We start from the raw sequence: 6295 nt of genomic DNA, 5'->3' as shown, positions 1-6295 counted from the left end.
TCTTTAATCCTTTAGGAGGAAAACTTTTGAAAAAAAAGTGTAAATCAGCCTTAATTTTGAAGTCTAATTTTGTATATCTGAGCTATTTTTTTTTTTTTTTTGGTTGACAGATTGCTTTTATTGTTCAAAAATGTTTTTAAGGAAATATTGGTTATATTGCTTTTTGATGATGTGTTCTTAGTTTGCTTTACAGTCATGGGTGCAGTAACAAAGTTTCATGCTTTTGCTATGGCAGGTAGTTATAGATACAGAAAAGAATTTCTCCATTGGTGGTGTGATATACATATATGGAAATAGACATAAGTGGTATCATGCCTTGTTGTGAAGTTGTGGATCTTTTCAAGTAGCATGACTACTGAAGCCAGTTGAAGATACATGCAGCGTAATGGGTGGTGCTCTTAGACAAAATCATCCTACACTGTTCTTTCCTCTCTCACTTTAAAAGCTAAAAGGATCAGCAATAATTCAACAAATGTAGGTGTATGAAATTGAAGAAAGGATCAAAGTTGGAATTTTTGCTGTTTATGCCCATTTAGCAGGATTAGTTTGCTTAACTTTTTTAATGTCACAAACTGCCTGAAAAGTTCTTAAAATGCCTGGTACATTTTCATGTATACATGGACACTTTAAATATGTTTGAAAATGGTATTAAACCAAGTGGTAGCCTTTTCCATCTACGCTTGTTCTGTCATATACTTGGAGACTTTTAGTCTTAATTTCACATACTTGCATTATCTTAATATTGATGGGTCTTACTTTAGAAAATACCATTGATATCTTTGTGAAAATAAAATTATTAGTAATAGCTAATACATTTGTAGAGTGCTTGTTGTATGTCACATACTCTACTAACTTTACATATATAATGTTTCTAATCTCATCAGCAGTACTAAGTAGTAACACCTATTTCTTTTTCTTTTTTTTCCCCTATGTATTTACCATAGGGTCTTACAGGGTCTACAGGGTCTCACTATGTAAATTGGATTCATAGTGATTCTCCTGTTTTCAGCCTCCCGAGTGCTGGAATTACAGGTGCGCGCCACCACACCCAGTCTCAATCACAGTTACAGCATGCCCCACAGTGGACACTGCGTGCCTGGGATTGAACCCCAGCTGTTGTGCTCTGCCTAGGCGCTTTAGTCCTCTGAGCTATTTGGCCAGCCCTAACACCTCTTTCTTAATTGCTCCTATTTTAAAGAAAGAAAAATGCAGTTTAGGAAATTCAGTAAGGTAATCAGGCTCAGTAGCTAGTAGAATTTGCAGTCTATGCCCTTAGTACAGGTTATATTTGCACATTTTACCATTTGCAAAGCACATCAAGAGTTAGATTAATTGGTGAAATTGTAGATCCACAGATTATTTCCTGTATGACTTTGGTCAAGTTTACCTAACATAAACATTTCCCCTGGCTCGTACCACTGGTGGTACATGAAAATGGTATTTCACCCAGTGATACTATTTCATACTGCTCTATGGGAGATTCATGCATGTGCCACCAGTGTCAGCTTCCTGGAAGCCAGGCATGAATTACAACCCCCTTAAACATCCCTCAGGACCTAATAGGTTTGTTTACAGGATGAGATGAAAAATATATGTAAAACACAGTAGTACCTGTCATGTTAAAATAAACATTAAATATTACTAAAGTGTCTGTAGCATAGTCAAATGGAATTTACCTACTAAAATTTTGATGGAAATTTGTATTAGAACAGATGCAATACATCAGATTTTAATTGGCAATTTTATAATTAGAACATTGACAACCAACTGCATTTGTTACCAATTTCTCCTCTAGTCAGGTATTAGTTGCTTATCGTTCTTTCAGTTTTTCATGAAAAGGCAGAGTTTTAAACACATTCATTTTAAGTTAGGCTTTGTTTCAAAATTTTCGATTTGTCCTATTGCAAATATTTTTGGTCATGCAGAAAGTATTGACATGAAGCTAATATTAATTGACTGTTGAAATATTTTTATAAAATAAAAATAGATTTAAAGGCATAAGCACCTGCCTGGCAAGAGGCAGTGTCCCAAGTATAATCCCTGGTAGGCCAAAAAAAAAAAACCAAAAAACAAAAAACAACAAACCTCCAAAAATAGATACAGCACTATTGGAAAGAAAGCATTAAACTATGGAGGTTTATTCCTTTGGTGAATGTGTTATAGAGAGATTAAGAAAAAAAAAATGGTACTCATCAGGACTCCTGCCCACGATAGTCATTAATGGTAGTATTCCGAATTTCAGCAAAGGGCTTACCTACAGTTATCTGGGGGAACGTTTACCTACACACCTGACTAATCGTTCTTGTTTTTATACAGTAAAGTGATGTTTTTAGAGCTTTTAATATTGAAGGATTAGTATGATTTATATCACCCGAGAATCCTTTCCCTAGGTTATCCCTTTGTATTTTGAACTTCAGATCTAATGCTGGCATTCTTAGACCTGGATTGTGTGGCTTCTTGATTGTTCTGATGCTAAAATGGTATCTGAAGCATATGCCTGCCACACAAACATTGTAATGTTTAAGCAGCAGAATGACATGGTTAAAAAAAATAGCCAAACCAAAATTTAGAAGGGAGCCCACTTTTCATGTTTGATCATTAACTTGGATTATGCCCCATGGTTTGCTTTGTGTAATGTAACACTTTCAATACAATACTATATAATGCTACTTTTTTTTTTTTTTTTTTTTTTTTGCGGTACTGGGGGTCAAATTCAGGACCTTGCACTTGCAAGGCAGTTACTTACGCCACTGAGCTATCTTCCTGGCCCTCATATTATATAAGGTGTTATGTTTGGATGAAAAGTTACATTAAAATAAACCTTGAGTGCTTACAGCTTTCATTATAATGTGAATTTTGAATGTCGGAATAAGTTAGCTCTGAGAAATAGAACTGTATCTTTTAGTCAGACCTTCTCAGCTTTAGAAATGTGTATTTAAAAATTAATTGAGACTCTTACTCAGTAGGTAGGTACTTTGGTAGGCCTAAAATTACTTCTTAGTTGTGACTGGTGGCTTTTATTTTGGGTGCAAAATAAAATGGAGTATTTCTAAGAAAGATAGTGAAACTCTTAAGAACGCTGTCCACACATGGCTGAGTTACATGGAAAGGAAAGATTTTTAGGGAAAGGAGTTTTAGATAGTTTGTTTCAGTTTTTGGCCTAGGAGTTGTTTAGAAGAAAGTACAAGGTTCTCTTCCTTTGTATGATCAGCCTTTGAGGAGAGAAGACATGCTAGTGGGGATCATAAAGGTGAAGGACACATTTAGAGAAATGTATAATTTTCAGAACTTATAATAGGTTATATTTTCTACAAAATATCTTCGTAATTTTCCATAGTTGCCCTTTCTTTGCCTCAATACCTTGACTAAGCTGTTGTCAAGTGGTTCTACAAGAACCATTATACTCATTTGTCACAAAGGTCCAATACATTGTGTACATGTAAGAGCAAGAAACTTTTAAAGGAGATGGTTCGGTCTTTTGTAATTGCCCTGTATGTCCTTTTAATGTGTAAGTGAAGAATTGTCATGCTATGGATTATTAGTTTTTTTTTTTTTTGTTTTTTTGTTTTTTTTTTGTTTTTTTTTCAGAACTGGTGATTGAGCTCAGGCCCCTGCACTTGCCAGGCAAGTGCTTTTTCTACTGAGCTATCTCCCTGGCCCCTGAATTGTTAGTTTTTGAAGTTTAGATACTTTGAAGGCCCTTCCTTCTAAAAAAGACAACTAGGGCTTAGTGTCGCAGTGTCTAAACCACAGATGCCACAAAATGGAAGTGAGACTCACAGTGCTTGAATTGCTGGCGAGCAGTGTCTCAACTTGCCTTGTAGTCTAATTGCTGGTGTATAAGTACATGTGCACCCATACATACAAAGACTGCGTTACAGTTTTGGAGGACAGGGTTGCAAACACAGCATTTTACTTGGTTTGTTGCTAGTAAAGAAAGGTTTGTTAGGCTTTCTGTGGGAGCAATACAAGTAGCTAGATCTTATGGGAATCTAGGAGTAATTGTACAACTTGGCTTCACCATAATGATTACTAGGTAGGGGTTACAGAGACTAGGAAGGATCAGTGCAGCTGTAATGACGGGGTGTTACTCTTCCAGCAGTACTGCTGCTTTTGGTGCTATTCGTTCCTTTGATACTGCTTTTATTTTAAAGAAGAAAAAGATTATATCCATGTCTTTTTTAAAAAATGTATTTAGTACGGGGTCTACAGAGTCTCACTACACAGATTGTACTTGTAGTGATTCTCCTGTTTTCAGTCTCCAAAGCACTGGGATTACTGGTGCACACCACCACGCCCAGTCTCAATCCTCTCAGTGCGCCCCGGCACAGCACGCCTGGGATCCATCTGAGGCTGGGCTCTGCCTAAATGGGCACTTTAGTCCATCGAGCTATTTGGCTGGCCCTCCATATCTTCTTGATATGGTCATAACTCCAGTTGCTATCTGTCTTTTGTGTATTTGAGCTACTTTTTCTTCTCTGTGGTTTGTGTGCAAACTCTTACAGGGTATGTCTCATTGTTCAGTTAGGCACACTGCCTGGTGGGCAGATCTCTCATGCCAGGCCTCTTCATCGGTTTTTGGCCAATCTGTAGATTGGCTACTACTTCTTAGGACAGATGCTCTCCGCCTGTCTTGTCATTTGTGATCATGGTGACAGAGTCAGTGGCATACAGTATGGCTTTGAGTTCAGCAGAAGGAATTTTTTGGTGACATTTGAAAAGGACAGTGGTAGAATATAATAAGCTAATACTGTATATATGCTTCTTCCCCTTTTTAAAGGTGATAGAGTTAAAGACAACCTGTGATCTTGACTTACTTCTCTGCAGCATCAGTAGTCCTCGTAAGGAGAAAATGTGGAAATGGTCTCTGAATCATTGTCTGCAATTCCTTTTCTGAACAGCTGGGTGCCATTTCTATCTTTGGCTTGGTAGATTCATAGCCTAAAATTTTCATTGAGAAAAATCCAATTCATTTATTTTAGCAGCATATTAGGTCACTCTGTCAGTTGTTACTATTTTTATATATCCATAATTATGTTGCACGGTTCAAGTTGGTAGTTTAGTAAGTAAAGTATTATTCTTTCTCTTCTACTTGTGTTTTTGGCATTAGAACTTACTCTGCAATAGCTACTTTATGTCCTGTCATTTATTTCTTTGACAGTTACTGTCAAACTTTATTCATTTGAAGAAAAGTAACCATATAAAAGTCACCATATAGTGGTTAAAACATGGATTTTTTTTCAAGGAACATCCTGCCCTGAGTTCATCCTAACTGCTTATTAGCAGTGTAGTTTGGGAAACTATATTGATCAGTGATTTTTGATGTTACAATGATCAATGCCTTTTTAAATTTCAATTTCCTATAAATGATACTAGAAACTACCTTCTAGATAATTTATTATAGAAATATGTATTAGTTTAATATGTAATATTCTAACAATCTCATTCAAGTAAAAGCTTATTAAATATTGCTGTTTCAGTAATCATTAAAATTGATATTAGTTTGCTGCTGAAAAAATTTGTGGCAATTACTTTTGGTTGCTGTTTTGGCATTTGATGTTCATTGCTGTTTGGTTGACATTAATCCCACTGTTTAATGAAAAGTCAGATGTAGCACTTATAGAATCAAGATACATAGCAGTTCATTAAGTTAGCATCCATTATTTTATGAATCTTTATTCTGGAGTTTGATGCCATTTTTTGCAGACCTGTTTTGTTAGTTTACTGTTCAATAATTCACTGATGTTTTTGATATTTTGGTTTTGAAAGAGTAGTGTCTTATTGAAGAATACATAGTTTTGAGTATTGAAACACAGGGTCTCTCTCCCTCTCTGTAAACATTAGGCTCTGAATACATGAACTTTGAGTTTACAATCAAGAATTATATCTTTGTGTATAATGCTTTGCAGTGTGTTGTCACATAATCAAGTGCTGGGAGAATATTGAAGGAAAGCAAGCAAGCAGGAATAGTATGTCAGTTATCTTCAGGCTTATCAGTAGTCCTGGTCCCCAGTCTGTCCTTGCTTTTACTTGTTTTCTCATTACTTCATCTCTGAAATGTAGAGCTTCTCTACCTGTGAGTTCTTTGTGTTACTCAGAGCCTGTATTGTCTGCTTCTTTGTGAGCCTTCTGGCTTCTGCCATTGTTGTTAATAATGAGTTCGGATTCATAGCAGTGGTGTACTGACTATATTAATCCATAATTTCATACTGTATAGGTATGCATTTAGTGATTTTTGGATAATACTTTTTAAGATTTTGTTTAATTCATGCTGATTGCATTCTGTGAAATGCAG

Source organism: Octodon degus, unplaced genomic scaffold, assembly GCF_000260255.1.
Source record: "Octodon degus isolate 3935 unplaced genomic scaffold, OctDeg1.0 scaffold00160, whole genome shotgun sequence".
NCBI lineage: Eukaryota > Metazoa > Chordata > Mammalia > Rodentia > Octodontidae > Octodon > Octodon degus.
This window is presented reverse-complemented; position numbering follows the sequence as displayed.